Source organism: Triticum urartu, chromosome 2, assembly GCF_003073215.2.
Source record: "Triticum urartu cultivar G1812 chromosome 2, Tu2.1, whole genome shotgun sequence".
NCBI lineage: Eukaryota > Viridiplantae > Streptophyta > Magnoliopsida > Poales > Poaceae > Triticum > Triticum urartu.
The window spans coordinates 423,946,993-423,964,473 of NC_053023.1; the positions used below are offsets into that span (position 1 = coordinate 423,946,993).

A 17,481-nucleotide genomic window follows, 5' to 3' on the forward strand; every position below is an offset into this window, starting at 1 on the left:
CCTAAACTCATAATATAACTATCATCGTAACCTTAAGCGTGCGGACCCTACGGGTTCGAGAACAATGTAGACATGACCGAGACATGTCTCCGGTCAATAACCAATAGCGGGACCTGGATGCCCATATTGGCTCCTACATATTCTACGAAGATCTTTATCGGTCAGACCGCATAACAACATACGTTGTTCCCTTTGTCATCGGTATGTTACTTGCCCGAGATTCGATCGTCGGTATCCCATACCTAGTTCAATCTCGTTGCCGGCAAGTCTCTTTACTCGTTCCGTAATACATCATCTCGCAACTAACTCATTAGTTGCAATGCTTGCAAGGCTTATGTGATGTGCATTACCGAGAGGGCCCAGAGATACCTCTCCGACAATCGGAGTGACAAATCCTAATCTCGAAATACGCCAACACAACATTACCTTTGGAGACACCTGTAGTACTCCTTTACGTTGTGGTAGCACACAAAATGTTCCTCCGGTAAACGGGAGTTGCATAATCTCATTGTCATAAGAACATGTATAAGTCATGAAGAAAGCAATAGCAACATACTAAACGATCGGGTGCTAAGCTAATGGAATGGGTCATGTCAATCAGATCATTCTCCTAATGATGTGATCCCATAATCAAATAACAAACTCATTGTTCATGGTTAGGAAACATAACCATCTTTGATTAACGAGCTAGTCAAGTAGAGGCATACTAGTGACACTTTGTTTGTCTATGTATTCACACATGTATTATGTTCCGGTTATACAATTCTTAGCATGAATAATAACCTTTTATCATGATTATAAGGAAATAAATAATAACATTTATTATTGCCTCTAGGGCATATTTCCTTCAGTGGGCCCCTTGTTGCTCGACCAACCTACTTCTTCCTCCTATATAAGTCACGTACCCCGCAAACATCCAGGAGCACCACGAAAACCTAATTCCACTGCCGCAACTTCTGTACCTGAGAGATCCCATCTTGGAGCCTTTCGGAGCTCCGACGGAAGGGGCATTGATCACGGAGGGCCTCTACATCAACTCCATGGCCTCTCCGGTGATGTGTGAGTAGTTTACTTCATACCCTTCGGGTCCATAATTAGTAGCTAGATGCTTCTTCTCTCTCTTTGGATCTCAATACAAAGTTCTCCTCGATTCTCTTGGAGATCTATTCGATGTAATCTTCTTTTGCGGTGTGTTCTTCGAGATCCGATTAATTGTGGGTTTATGATCTAAGATTATCTATGATATTTGATCTTCTCTGAATTCTTTTATGTATGATTGGTTTATCTTTGCAAGTCTCTTCGAATTATCAGTTTGGTTTGGCCTACTAGATATCTTTCTTGCAATGGGAGAAGTGCTTAGCTTTGGGTTCAATCTTGTGATGCTCGATCCCAGTGCAGAGGGAAACGACACGTATTGTATTGTTGCCATCGAGGATAAAAAGATGGGGTTTATATCATATTGCATGAGTTTATGCCTCTACATCATGTCATCTTGCTTAAGGCGTTACTCTGTTCTTATGAACTTAATACTCTAGATGCGTACTGGATAGCAGTCGATGTGTGGAGTAATAGTAGTAGATGCAGAATCGTTTCGGTCTAGTTGTCACTGACGTGATTCCTATATACATGACCATGCCTAGATATTCTCATAATTATTCACTTTTCTATCAATTGCTCGACAGTAATGTGTTCACCCACCATAATACTTATGCTATCTTGAGAGAAGCCACTAGTGAAACCTATGGCCCCGGGTCTATTTTCCATCATAGAAGTTTCCAATCTATTTTATTTTGCAATCTTTACTTTCAATCTATATCATAAAAATACCAAAAATATTTATCTTATTATTATTATTATCTCTATCAGATCTCACCCTTCCAAGTGGCCGTGAAGGGATTGACAACCCCTTTATCGCGTTGGTTGCGAGGTTCTTATTTGTTTGTGTAGGTACGAGGTGACTCGTGCATGGTCTCCTACTGGATTGATACCTTGGTTCTCAAAAACTGAGGGACATACTTACGCTGCTTTACTGCATCACCCTTTCCTCTTCAAGCGAAAACTAATGCAGTGCTCAAGAGGTAGCAAGAAGGATTTCTGGTGCCGTTGCCGGGGAGATCTACGCCAAGTCAAGACATACCAAGTACCCATCACAACTATTATCCTCCGCATTACATTATTTGCCATTTGCCTCTCGTTTTCCTCTCCCCCACTTCACCCTTGCCGTTTTATTTGTCTTTTCCCATTTGTTTTCTTGTACCATGGCCGATTCAAAAAGGGTTAAGGGTTCTCTCCCGGGTTTTACCTTGGATAGTCCCTCTGACCTCTCTAAGCTCATAAATAATGATGCTATGGAGAGACCTACCGGGGTTATCAATGAGAGTTTGGATAATTTTGATGAAGATGATCCCGGAATTTTTCGTTATTTACTTGATGAATCTTTGAAAGACGCTTGGGATAGGCTATTGAGAATTCGAGCTAGCTATGTGCCCCAATATCAAATTGAAGTTTACCTGAAAAGCTTTTATATTGGTTTACCCTCTTCATTCAAGCATGTTCTAGATTCTATCTTTGAAGAAGGTTTTCTTGAGGGGGATCCCATTGATACTTATGAAAATATTAAAACTATATTTGGGCACCCCATGAGTGAGAAGGTTGAATCTACCTCTCTTTTGTGCTTTTATCAAAATGAAATTATCATAGAAATGAAGGCTAGCTTAGATGCCAATTCCGTAACGTGCTTAATCTTTCATTCCACCATTAATGGCCATGTGCTATGTCAAAATAGAAAAAAAATGCTATATAATAGAAATTTTCTCTTTTCTTTCCAATACCAAAGATGGCAAGACCAAGATCTATCCTTGCTCTTATCGATGATAAGCTGTCAAACATGAGAATTGGTCGACGGCCCGGGCGGCCGCAAGGGGTTCGCGTTGGCCGATTCATTAATGCAGCTGGCACGACAGGTTTCCCGACTGGAAAGCGGGCAGTGAGCGCAACGCAATTAATGTGAGTTAGCTCACTCATTAGGCACCCCAGGCTTTACACTTTATGCTTCCGGCTCGTATGTTGTGTGGAATTGTGAGCGGATAACAATTTCACACAGGAAACAGCTATGACCATGATTACGCCAAGCTATTTAGGTGAGACTATAGAATACTCAAGCTTGCATGCCTGCAGGTCGACTCTAGAGGATCCCCGGGTACCGAGCTCGAATTCCTTGAATATCCATGATGCTAATGATATGCAAAGCCACAAGCTTGGGGAAGATATGTTTGATGAAGATGATATTTTTTGTCCCCCAATTTTTGTTGAGAAAATTTATTATGATGAAAGCATGCCTCCTATTTATGATGATTATATTGATGAAACTGGATTTGGAGAGGTCATGACTTTATTTTGTGATGAATCCACTATCCCGGAAGAGGTTCCAATTGATTATGAGAACAAAGTTGCTATCTATGATGATTATTGTGATGACTTGTATGCTGTAAAGAATAATGATATCCATGAAACTTGTCATCATGATTTTAGTTTTCAATTGGATTATGCCTCACATGATAATTATTTTGTTGAGTTTGCTCCCACTATTATTCATGAGAAGATTTTTGCCTATGTGGAGAGTAATAAAATTTCTGTGCTTGTAGATCATGAAAAGAATGCTTTAGGTGCTGGTTATATTGTTGAATTCATTCATGATTCTACTGAAAATTATTATGAGGGAGGAACATATGCTTGTAGGAATTGCAATAATATCAAGTTTCCTCTCTATGTGCTTAAAGTTTTGAAGTTATGCTTGTTTTGCCCTCCTATGCTAGTTGATTATTGTTCCCATAAGTTGTTTTCTCACAAAATCCCTATGCATAGGAAGAGGGTTAGGCTTAAATGTGCTAGTCATATTCTTCATGATGCTCTCTTTATGTTTCAATTCTTATCCTTTATGTGAGCATCATTGAAATCATCATGCCTAGCTAGGGGCGTTAAACGATAGTGCTTGTTGGGAGGCAACCCAATTTTATTTTTGTTCCTTGCTTCTTGATCCTGTTTAGTAATAAATAATTTATCTAGCCTCTGTTATTATTGAGTTTTTATGTTTTAATTAGTGTTTGTGCCAAGTAGAACCGGTGGGAAGACTTGGGGAAAGTCTTGTTGATGATGCTGTAAAAAACAGAAACTCTAGCGCTGACGAGAATTGCTGCCATTTTTATTTGGAGAGTGCTATTTAGTTAATTATTTTTGAATATGATTAATAGATAAATTCCTCAGGTCCAGCATTTTATTTGAGAATTGTATGAGTTCCAGAAGTATACGTTTGATCCAGATTACTACAGACTGTTCTGTTTTTGAAAGATTCTGTTTTTCCTGTGTTGTTTGCTTATTTTGATGAATCTATGGATAGTAAAAGAGTTTATAAACCATAGATAAGTTGGAATACATTAGATATTACACCAATATGAATTTAGAATGAGTTCAAAACAGTACCTAAGTGGTGATTTATTTTCTTATACTAACGGAGCTTACGAGTTTTCTGTTAAGTTTTGTGTTGTGAGGTTTTCAAGTTTTGGGTAAGGATTCGATGGACTATGGAATAAGGAGTGGCAAGAGCCTAAGCTTGGGGATGCCCAAGGCACCCCCAAGGTAATATTCAAGGACAAACAAGAGCCTAAGCTTGTGGATGCCTCGAAAGGCATCCCCTCTTTCGTCTACGTTCATCGGTAACTTTACTTGGAGCTATATTTTTATTTACCACATGATATGTGTTTTGCTTGGAGCGTCATTTTATTTTATTTAGTTTTGCTTGATGTTTGAATAAAATACCAAGATATGAAATTGTTAAATGTTATATAGTCTTCACATAGTTGCATAATTATTCGACTACTCATTGATCTTCACTTATATCTTTCGGAGTAGTTTGTCATTTGCTCTAGTGCTTCACTTATATCTTTCCAGAGCACGGTGGTGGTTTTATTTTGTAGAAATAGATGAACTATAATGCTTCACTTATATTATTTTGAGAGTCCTAAACATCATGGTAATTTTCTTTGGTTTTGAATTTAGTCCTAATATGATGGGCATCCAAGAGGGGTATAATAAAAACTTTCATATGAAGTGCATTGAATACTATGAGAAGTTTGATACTTGATGATTGTTTTGAGATATGGAGATGGTGATATTAGAGTCGTGCTAGTTGAGTAGTTGTGAATTTGAGAAATACTTCTGTTGAACTTTGTGATTCCCGTAGCATGCACGTATGGTGAACCGTTATGTGATGAAGTCGGAGCATGATTTATTTATTGATTGTCTTCCTTATGAGTGGCGGTCGGGGACGAGCGATGGTCTTTTCCTACCAATCTATCCCCCTAGGAGCATGCGCGTAGTACTTTTTTTCGATAACTAATAAATTTTTGCAATAAGTATGTGAGTTCTTTATGACTAATGTTGAGTCCATGGATTATACGCACTCTCACCCTTCCACCATTGCTAGCCTCTCTAGTACCGCGCAAATTTCGCCGGTACCATTAACCCACCATGTGTCTTCCTCAAAACAGCCACCATACCTACCTATTATGGCATTTCCATAGCAATTCCGAGATATATTTCCATGCAACTTACCACCATTCCGTTTATTATGACACGCTTCATCATTGTCATATTGCTTTGCATGATCATGTAGTTGACATCGTATTTGTGGCAAAGCCACCGTTCATAATTCTTTCATATATGTCACTCATGAGTCATTGCACATCCCGGTACACCGTCGGAGACATTCATATAGAGTCATATTTTTTTTCTAAGAATCGAGTTGTAATTCTTGAGTTGTAAGTAAATAAGAGTGTGATGATCATCATTATTAGAGCATTGTCCCAGTGAGGAAAGGATGATGGAGACTATGATTCCCCCATAAGTCGGGATGAGACTCTGGACGAAAAAAAAGAGGCCATAAAAAAAGAGAAAAGGCCCAAATAAAAAAATAATATAAAAAAATGAGAGAAAAAGAGAGAAGGGGCTATGCTACTATCCTTTTACCACACTTGTGCTTCAAAGTAGCACCATGATCTTCATGATAGAGAGTCTCCTATGTTGTCACTTTCATATACTAGTGGAATTTTAAATTATAGAACTTGGCTTGTATATTCCAATGATGGGCTTCCTCAAAATGCCCTAGGTTTTCGTGAGCAAGCGAGTTGGATGCACACCCACTAGTTTCTTTTGTTGAGCTTTCATACATTTATAGCTCTAGTGCATCCGTTGCATGGCAATCCCTACTCACTCACATTGATATCTATTGATGGGCATCTCCATAGCCCGTTGATATGCCTAGTCGATGTGAGACTACATTCTCCTTTTTGTCTTCTTCACAACCACCATTCTATTCCACCTTTAGTGCTATGTCCATGGCTCATGCTCATGTATTGCGTGAAGATTGAAAAAGTTTGAGAACATCAAAAGTATGAAACAATTGCTTGGCTTGTCATCGGGTTTGTGCATGATTTAAATATTTTGTGTGGTGAAGATGGAGCATAGCCAGACTATATGATTTTGTAGGGATAGCTTTCTTTGGCCATGTTATTTTGAGAAGACATGATTACTTAGTTTGTATGCTTGAAGTATTATTATTTTTATGTCAATATTAAACTTTTGTCTTGAATCTTATGGATCTGAATATTCTTGCCACAATAAAGAGAATTACATGGATAAATATGTTAGATAGCATTCCACATCAAAAATTCTGTTTTTATCATTTACCAACTCGAGGGCGAGCAGGAATTAAGCTTGGGGATGCTGATACGTCTCCAACGTATCTATAATTTTTGATTGCTCCATGCTATATTATCTACTGTTTTGGATGTTTATGGGCTTTATTATACACTTTTATATCATTTTTCGGACTAACCTATTAACCCAGAGCCCAGAGCCCTGTGCCAGTTTCTGTTTTTACCTTGTTTCAGGGTTTCGAAGAAAAGGAAAACCAAACTGAGTCCAATTGACCTGAAACTTCACGGAACCCATTTTTGGAAGGAAAGAAGCCCAGAAGACTTGAAGTGCATGTAAGGGAAGCTTCGAGGAGGCCACGAGGTAGGGGCGCGCGCCCACCCCTCTGGGCTCGCCTTCCACCCTCGTGGGCCCCTCGTAGCCCCCCTGACGTACTTCTTCCGCCTATATATCTCCATATACCCTAAAACTTTCGAGGAGCACAATAGATCGGCAGTTCTGCCGCTAGAAGCCTCTGTAGCCACCGAAAACCAATCTAGACCAGTTCCGGCACCCTGCCGGAGGGGGCAATCCCTCTCCGGTGTCCATCTTCATCATCCCGGTGCTCTCCATGACGAGGAGGGAGTAGTTCTCCCTCGGGGCTGAGGGTATGTACCAGTAGCTATGTGTTTGATCTCTCTCTCTCTCTCTCTCTCTCTCTCGTGTTCTTGAGGTGATCGAGCTTGATGTATCGCGAGCTTTGCTATTATAGTTGGATCCTATGATGTTTCTGCCCCCCTCTACTCTCTTGTAATGGATTGAGTTTTCCCTTTGAAGTTATCTTATCGGATTGAGTCTTTAAAGATTTGAGAACACTTGATGTATGTCTTGCCGTGCGTATCTGTGGTGACAATGGGATATCACGTGATTCACTTGATGTATGTTTTGGTGATCAACTTGCGGGTTCCGCCCATGAACCTATGCATAGGGGTTGGCACACGTTTTCGTCGTGATTCTTCGGTAGGAACTTTGGGGCACTCTTTGAGGTTCTATGTGTTGGTTGAATAGATGAATCTGAGATTGTGTGATGCATATCGTATAATCATACCCACGGATACTTGAGGTGACATTGGAGTATCTAGGTGACATTAGGGTTTTAGTTGATTTGTGTCTTAAGGTGTTATTCTAGTACGAACTCTAGGGCTGTTTGTGACACCTATAGGAATAGCCCAACGGATTGATTGGAAAGAATAACTTTAAGGTGGTTTCGTACCCTACCATAATCTCTTCGTTTGTTCTCCGCTATTAGTGACTTTGGAGTGACTCTTTGTTGCATGTTTAGGGATAGTTGTATGATCCAGTTATGTTATTATTGTTGAGGGAACTTGCACTAGCAAAAGTATGAACCCTAGGCCTTGTTTCAATGCATTGCAATACCGTTTGTGCTCACTTTTATCATTAGTTACCTTGCTGTTTTTATATTTTCAGATTACTATTATCTACCATCCATATACCACTTGTATCACCATCTCTTCGCCGAACTAGTGCACCTATACAATTTACCATTGTATTGGGTGTGTTGCGGACACAAGAGACTCTTTGTTATTTGGTTGCAGGGTTGCTTTAGAGAGACCATCTTCATCCTACGCCTCCTACAAATTGATAAACCTTAGGTCATCCACTTGAGGGAAATTTGCTACTGTCCTACAAACCTCTGCACTTGGAGGCCCAACAACGTCTACAAGAAGAAGGTTGTGTAGTAGACATCACATCACCCTTTCCTCTTCAAGGGAAAACCAACACAGTGCTCAAGAGGTAGCAACCGACGGCGTGGTCGGGGCCGGGGACGCCAAGGGCGTCACGGGCGCCGGGAGGGGTGCAGCCCCTAAGGCAGCCAGCCTGGGAGAAACTCGACCCGTGGCGCGGGGGGCACCCTCAAAGCCGGGAGGCGTCCCAAGAGAGGCACGCGAACGGCCATCAGCGGGAGCGGGCAAAGACGCAACATCCGAAGGTACCTACCGAAACGGAAAAACCATCTCATCAAAGTAAACGTGTTGGGAAGTGATCACCCGATGTGAGATAGGATCATAGAAACGGTAGCCTTTGGTGTTGGGGAGATAGCCGAGAAAAATACATGCCATGGACCTAGGTGCGAGGTTATGAGGAGTAGTGGAAGTGATGCTAGGGTAGCACAGGCAACCGAAGATGCAGAGGTCAGCATAGGAGGGTGGCATGCTGAACAAAAGGTGATGAGGTGCAAAATTCCCGCGAGTGCGACATGGACGAATGTTGATGAGTAGTGATTCGGTGGCAAGCGCGTCGGGCCAAAAACGTGGTGGCACGTTGGCATGAAAGAGGAGGGTGCAGACGCAGTCATTAAGAGTGCAAAGCACGCACTCAACGCGACCATTTTGTTGCAAAGTGTACAGGCAAGTGAGACGAAAAATCGTGTCATGTGTGGCAAGAAGGTTGCGGATCTTAAGGTTATCAAACTCCTTCCCGTTGTCTGTTTGCAACGCATGAATGGGTCGTCCAAACTGCATGGAGACATAGGAGTAGAACGCGGTGAGAGTGGCAACAGAATCCGACTTTCGCCGCAACGGGAAGGTCCACACATAGTGCGAAAAATCATCAAGTATGGCAAGATAATAAAGATAGCCCGTGTTACTTGCAACAGGAGAGGTCCAAACATCACTATGAATTAACTCAAACGGGTATGATGCAACATGCGAGGACGTGCTAAAAGGAAGACGAACATGTTTGCCGAGACGACAAGCATGACAAGTGTGATCGTCGATCTTATTACACGTGAATGAAAAACTCCGGAGAATATGACGAAGGGTAGCGGTGGTGGGATGACCGAGACGAGCATGCGAAAGGTCCACTCCGGCGGAAAGCGCCATGGGTGCATCAATGGAGGAGGTGGATGAGTGGACCGGGTAGAGCTCGTCGGGTCTGTCACATCGGTGGAGCACCATCCGGGTACGGGCATCCTTAACAGAAAAACCAAACATGTCAAATTCAACTGTGACAGGATTTTCACATGTAAGAGAATGAACGGAAACATGGTTTTTAATGATGTCAGGAGAGACAAGTACGTTAGAAAGGTATAATGGCATGGAGTTAGAAGGAAAAGCAGCATGACTGACATGAGTAATAGGCATGGAAGAACCATCACCCATGATAATGCGAGAAGCTGCGTGAATGGGGTGAGTTGTAAGAAGGTTACTGGGGTTGGCGGCCATGTGAGCCGTGGATCCGGTGTCCATATACCAGTCGCCACCGCCAGTGTACTGCTGTAGTGTGGAGGGCCGATAGAAGCGTGGCATCCCAAGGCGACGGCGGGAGGGCCGGGGCCGACGGCAGCGGCTGTGGCAGCAGCGCCGCGAACCCACCGGCCGAAGGTAGCCCATAGGCCGCAGAGGTGCCGTAGAGCGACGCGGGCGGATACGGCTGAGGGGCCGCGTGAAGCGCCTGATGAGAGGCTGGACGAGCACCGAAGAAACCGGGGACGGGGGCGCGCGGTACAGGCATGTAGTACGCGTGAACGACCCCCATCCAGGGGTTCTGGCCGGCCTGCCAGGGCGCCGACGGGAGCTGCTGCTGCAGTTGGCGCGGCGCCCCACCGTGGGCAGTCTGCTATTGCTGCTGCTGTTTGCGGCCATCTCGGCCACGATGCCCGCCCCGGCGCTACTGCTGCTCGGCGGGGGGGGGGGGGGGGGGGGGGGGGGGGCCTGCGGCGGCGCCGGGTAGGGGAACCCGTGCGGCGGTGGCGCCTGGAAGGGGCCCGGGGCGGGCCGTGGCGGGGGAGCCGGGGCGGGCCGCGGCGGGGGAGCCGGGGCGGTGGGCGGCACACCACCGCGGGTAGCGGCGGTAAGGGCCGTGTGGGTGGCCCGGGTGCGCGACATCCGCATCCTCCTCTCCTCCAGCTTCTGGTACGCGACGATCTTGGGGAAGGTCGGGTTGGTGATGAGAGGGATGTTGGAGGCGGCGTTCTCGAAGTCGTCGTTCAGGCCGGTGATGAGGGTGCTGAGAAGAAGCTCGTCGGAGACCTTCTCACCGTGGTCACGGAGCTCGTCAATAAGCTTCTTGAGGCGCATGCAATAGTCGTCGACAGACAAGTCAAGCTACCGGCACCCAAAAAACTCACCGTGCAAGAAAACCTTGCGTTGGAGCGCGTTGTCGGTGAAGAGGCCATTGAGCTTGGTCCAAACGGCGTGAGCGTCATCTTCGATGGAGACTACCGTGTGGAAGAGGTTCTTTGAGATGGTGGTGTAGAACCAACGGATGAGAGTGGCGTCGATGGAAGTCCACTCCTCATCGTCCTCCATGAAGCGGAAATCCACGGAGCCATTGATGTGATCCTGGAGATTGTACTCACGGAACACAAGGAATAAGTATGTCTTCCAGGCATAGTAGGTGGAGGAGAGGTGATCGAGGACGACGGGAATCCGAGCGAGGATGTTGAGATCGCGGATGACGATGGGGTTGGGACCTTCGAACAGGTTGGTGCGGCGGCTACGGGTGGTGCCGAAGGAACCGGGGGAGGCCATGAGTCCGAGAGGGGAACGAGGTTGCGGCGGCACGTGGGGAGGCGGCGCGGCAAGGGGGTGGCGGCGCGGCTTGGGGCGGCGCGGCGGGATGCGGGCGGAAGCGTGGGCGGCGACGCGTGGTTGCAGCAGCGGCAGGTTGCGGCAGCGGCGGCAGGAAGGGTTAGGGTTAGGATCGCAGGTATGATACCATGTTGGAAACGAGTGTTTTGACAATGCTTCACAATGTATTGGTCGGTGCATAGCGCACGTATATATGGAATACAAGATGGGCCACAACCTTAACTATACAATGACTAGAAGGTGGGCTGGGCTATACAATATACATGCACAAACTATATGTTCAACAATATGCTTTGAGCTAGCTTGATTTATTCTTCGCTAGCTCCATCCAAAGGCATACGACTCACATTTGTCATAGGATTATGGCCACCTCCGGGATGAAGCCGTCCAGCATGCCGTGCAGTATAGCGGCTACGGTGGCGGTGCTGCGGCCCTTAAGGTGAGCTTTTATGCTAGCTGTCTTGTTTATGTCTTGGTGAACTTCAGAGCGCATGCTTTTGGTAGCTTTGACTGGAGCCATACAGTTTCATGCCAACTTCGTTTGTTGCAGGAGATTTTTTTTGCGAGGGTTTTGTTTCAAGAGGTCTGTAGCTTCAAATGGAGCATAAAACTTCTTAATGAATATTTTTTTCTTGAATACGCACAAGCATGTGTATCATCGCATTAAACCAGAAGCGGCAAAGAAGCCGGATACAGGGCCTTTCAGCCATTACAACGCTAATCACGAGAACTAGCCTCCACATCCACCACACACATCCCTAGTCCAACCTCATGCCAATGACAACAAGGCAAGCCACAAAGCAACCCAGCCATGTCACAACCAACGTCGAGACTACTGCAACAAGACCAAAACACAAGGCCAACACATAGCAATGTACTGCCACCCATTTGTGCCAAGAGGAAGTCGGCAACTGAACGGCAGGGCCTGAGCGAACCTAGGGAAGGTACCATCGTGAGAGCACCGGAGATGGCGTACATTGCTCCCAGGAGGCCCACGCCCAGAGTGGCAGCCGACTGACTCAAGCCACACCAACGAGACTCCTCGAGCAACAAGATGACACCTTCAGGAAGGTAACGACGCCTTGCCGCCGCTGCCGCCGTCTGGTCCGAAGGCCAGACCAAGACAAGAGTTTCCCCCGAGCTCGAGGAAGGGAGTCCGATCGGGTCCAACACAATGCCTCCAGTAAGGGAACGGCACCCACGGTTGTCGTCGTTGTGAGACTCGTCTCGAAGCAGGGATTTCTCCCAACCCACATTAGAGAACCCAGCACCCACCGGAGCCGCAAGAGCAGATCACCCACCACATCTGGAAGAGTCACATTTCACATCACAGTAGCCTCTGCCACTAGTCCTGCCAGATCCGGACAAACTCATCGCTACCAGCACACCACCTCAAGTGACGCCGCCGCGTCTCCGCCCTTAATCCATGGTACACCGCCACCACCACGGACTCGCGGATGCCAGCCGGAGCAGCCACGCCCCAGCCAGCCCGCCACACGCAGAGGCCCACCTTGGAAGCCGCCGCCCCGCCAGATCTGGGCCGGTTCGACCCCAGAAACGGGACCATCCCATAGCCCTGACACCGGGAACCGCAAGCCGCCTCAACCCCGCTCCTCCGTGTCCCGGGGCTGCCACCCCGTCATGCCCGCACTGGCGAGCCGCCATCTCCGTCCCCATCCAAGACCAGCAGTCGCTAGCACCCCACGAGAAGGAGCCTCCCCAGGCTCCGTTTGGTAGCGGGGGCCCGCTGCCACCGCGGCGCAGATGCCGACGGCATCGGTGAAGGGGGAGCACCGGTGGGGGAGTTCTAGGTGGCGGCGGGGTTGCGCCCCCGGAGTCGCCTAGGGAGTGACTCGGGGGGTCGGGGGATTGGGCCACTTCTTAATGAATATTGAGTTTGTTGATTTGGAGCCATACACCATTTGAATGTGGAAAGGGAAATGTTTTTTTAGAAAAGGTGGAATACCCCCGGCCTCTGCATCTGGATGATGCATACGACCAATTTATTAATTATTAACACAAGACCTTACAAAGTCGTACAACAGTAAGACCAAATCCACCATCTTCGCAACCTCTGTCGCTACTTCTATCTAACTGATGAAGGGGCGCTGATGGTATGGGCCTAATACCAAACAGACCTCGTAGCCAAACCTAATATCACACGGGTACTTCGGGATTTCCAAAAATACAGGCAACACTGGGTACTCCAGGTGCCTCAATCCACCCAGATGTGTATTTAAGTTGCCACCTTAAGTTGAACCATTAATTAACAATCTCACATCTGTTATGGATTTCACTCACCCAAACAACGTCTACGAGCATAGCATAGCAATATAAGCAATGCGTATAAGTAACTCCCAAGGGTTTGAATGTAACAGGGCAATAGGTTCTACCTCATCAACTACTTCCCAACCCACATGTTAATGACATCCTAACCATGCAATGTTTGAGGATTGGAACTAATGCATAAAACTGGGTGATAAAGGGGTATGATCAAAGTGTTACTTGCCTTGCTGACGATCCGCGAAACCTAGAGACTCCAAATAACACGCTTCGCACTCCGGGAATTCTATCGCAAACAAACAATAGAATACATAAGCAATAAAGCAAAGAAACACGGGTAAATCTCAAATAAGAAGATCTAACCAGAAAGTTCAACTTAAGAACTCCGGTTTGCAAAAAGAATCAAATCAAACGGAGCAACGAAACTCAAACGGCGAACAAAACAAGATCCGTTTACTAATCTGGACCTAGGTCAAATTTTAGAGTAGCAAAAGCTTGTTCAAGTTGGTTAAACAGAAAGAGGATCCCAAGACAAAGATCTAGGCGCTTGAATCGTCTGATTCTGATAAACGAGCGAAAAGATAAACTAGAATGAAAATCGGATCAGAAATCATGATTAGAAATAATCGCGGAAAAAAATATGATTAAAGCAAACTGACGAACAGGCTAACTAACGAGCGTTCGTTATCTATAACTAACGAGCGAAAACCGTTTGTTAAATCGAACAAACGGACGAACGTCCGCTAAAAAGAAAAACCGGGAAAAACCGGCGAACTGAAAAAACGAACTAGGGTTTTCTTTAAAAAAACCGGATCAGTTTTGTTTAAAGAAAAACCGGCGGCTACCTCGTCGGTCCATCGAGACGTGGCGGCGACGGTGGTGGCGCGGCGCGGCACGACAGCAGCGGCGGGGCGCGGCAGCGGCGGCGGCGCGGCTTGGGCGGGGCGGGGTATATAAAGGGGAGGGGGTGCCTTGGGGAGGGGGCAAAGGGGCGACGGGGCGAAGTCCTAGCCGGACTCCGGTCCGGGGCGGCGTGGCGGCATCGGTCTCCTGAGGGAGACGGCGTCACGGGGGAGGTGGGCCGGCGGCTGGGCTTCGGCCCAGTTAGCCCCTGCACATTTTTTTAAATAATTCCACCAAAACTAAGAAAAATCCTAGAAAATAAAATAAAATTCTAAAAATGCCAAAACAAATTTTCACCGTCTAAATAAAATATTTAGAACGAGATGAACATTTTCTTGTCCCTAAAATGCAATTTTGAAAACGTGCAATTTTTTTCTAATGCAAACAAAATTGCAATAACACCCAAATAAAACAAAGATTTGATTTTAATATTTTTCGTCCCATGTTTCATTTATTTTGGAGAAGTCATATTATCCCCTCTCATATATTTTAATATGAAATATTCTCGGAGAGAAAAATGATTAAAACCAAAATCCTCGTTTCAAAATTTGATAAAAATCAAATTTGAAAACCGGGGAAATCCCCAACTCTCTCCGAGGGTCCTTGAGTTGCTTAGGATTTCGAGGATCGCGGGACAAAATGCAATAAAAATATGATATGCCAGAATGATCTATGTATAACATTCCAAATTGAAAATTTGGGATGTTACAAACCTACCCCCCTTAAGATGAATCTCGCCCTCGAGATTCGGTTTGGCTAGAAAATAGGTGTGGGTGGTCTTTGCGAAGATCATCCTCTCGTTCCCATGTGGCTTCGTCCTTGGTATGGTGGCTCCAGTGAACCTTGCTGCGGGTGACTCGACTGGCAAACTCCAAAGTCTTGACTGGCTTTTCCTCATAAGTCAGATCATTGTCCAACTGAATCGCCTCCAAGGGTACGGTATCTCTTAGCGGTATATCGGCCATCTCAGCATGGCACTTCTTCAACTGGGAAACGTGAAACACATCGTGAACTCCTAACAGTCCTTCGGGTAACTCCAACTTGTAGGCAACTTCTCTCATCCGTTCCAAAACATGATACGGTCCTACAAATCTCAGGGCTAACTTTCCCTTAAGTCCAAAACGTTTCACTCCTCGCAAAGGTGATACTCGCAGATATGCTCTATCTCCAATTTCATAGGTTACCTCCTTGCATTTCGAATCTGCATAACTCTTCTGTCTGGACTGAGCTATCTTCAGTCTATCTCGAATCAGTTCAACCTTCTCCTCAGACTCTTTGATCAAGTCTGGTCCAAACAACTGTCGGTCTCTAACTTCATCCCACATCAACGGTGTTCTGCACCTTCGTCCATACAGGGCTTCAAACGGTGCCATCTTCAGACTAGCTTGGTAACTATTGTTGTATGAGAACTCTGCGTAAGGCAAATTATCATCCCAACTAGATCCATAATCTAGCACACAGGCTCTCAACATATCCTCCAGAATCTGGTTGACTCTCTCGGTCTGTCCATCCGTTTGCGGGTGAAATACTGTACTGAACTCCAATCTCGTTCCCAAAGTCTGGTGCAGCCGATGCCAAAACTTTGAGGTAAACTGTGTCCCCCTATCCGATACGATGGTCCTCGAAACTCCATGCAGACATACGATCCTGGTCATATATATCTTGGCCAACTTTGCACTGGTATAAGTTGTTTTCACTGGGATAAAGTGTGCTACTTTGGTCAAGTGGTCAACTACTACCCATGTAGAATCATAACCTGATTTGGTCCTGGGCAGTCCGGTGATAAAATCCATGCCAAGTTTATCCCACTTCCATTCGGGTATCGGCATAGGCTGTAGCAATCCTGCTGGCTTTTGATGCTCTGCCTTCACTCTCTGACATACATCACATACAGCTACATACTCGGCGATGTCCTTCTTCATCCCTGCCCACCAGAAACGTTCCTTCAAATTCAAATACATCTTAGTGTTTCCGGGGTGTATCGAGTATGGTGAGTTATGAGCCTCCTAAAGTATTAACTTCCGGATCTCTGTGTTATTGGGCACATAAACACGGTCCTCAAACCATAAGGTGTCGTGCTCATCCTCACGAAAACCTTTGGCCTTTCCTTCGCTCATTTTCTCTTTTGTCTCCGCAATCTCTTTGTCATCCTTCTGAGCTTCTCGAATCTTTCCCAACAATGTAGACTGAACCTCCATTGTTGCAACAAAACCTCTAGGAACAATCTCCAAACGAAGTTCCCGGAGATCCTCTGCTAACTCCTTCGGCAATCCCGTGCTTTCTAGGGTATTAGCGTAACTCTTCCGGCTCAAAGCATCTGCTACGACATTGGCCTTTCCTAGATGATAGTGAAGCTTCATATCATAGTCCTTTATAAGCTCCAACCATCTCCTCTGCCTAAGGTTCAGCTCCTTCTGGGTGAAAATGTACTTCAAACTCTTATGATCCGTGTACACATCACAATGGTTTCCAATAAGGTAACGCCTCTAGGTCTTTAATGCATGCACTACGGATGCTAACTCCAAATCATGCGTGGCATAATTCAATTCGTGCGGTTTTAGTTGTCGTGAGGCATACGAAACAACTGTTCCATCCTGCATAAGCACGCTTCCAAGTCCTAAGCGAGAGGCGTCGCAATACACTTGAAAATCCTTACGTATATCTGGCAGTGTCAGCACTGGGGCTGTAGTCAAACGTTTCTTCAACTCCTGGAAACTTGCCTCGCAATCTTCCGTCCATTTAAACTTGGTATTCTTCTTCAATAATTCCGTCATTGGCTTCGCAATCTTGGAAAAATTCTCAATGAATCTCTGATAGTATCCTGCGAGTCCAAGAAAACTGCAGATCTCGCTAACTGAAGTGGGTGCCAACCATTCAGTGACTAACTAAACCTTGGTGGGATCTACTGCTATACCTTGATACGTCTCCAACGTATCTATAATTTTTGATTGCTCCATGCTATATTATCTACTGTTTTGGACTATATTGGGCT

At 45.6% G+C, this 17,481-nt stretch overlaps 1 pseudogene; it reads left to right on the top strand.

Annotated features, from left to right (window-relative positions):
• Positions 1 to 11,665: 11,665 nt before the first annotated feature.
• Positions 11,666 to 17,481, top strand: part of LOC125541627 — a 54,882-nt pseudogene continuing 49,066 nt past the window's right edge.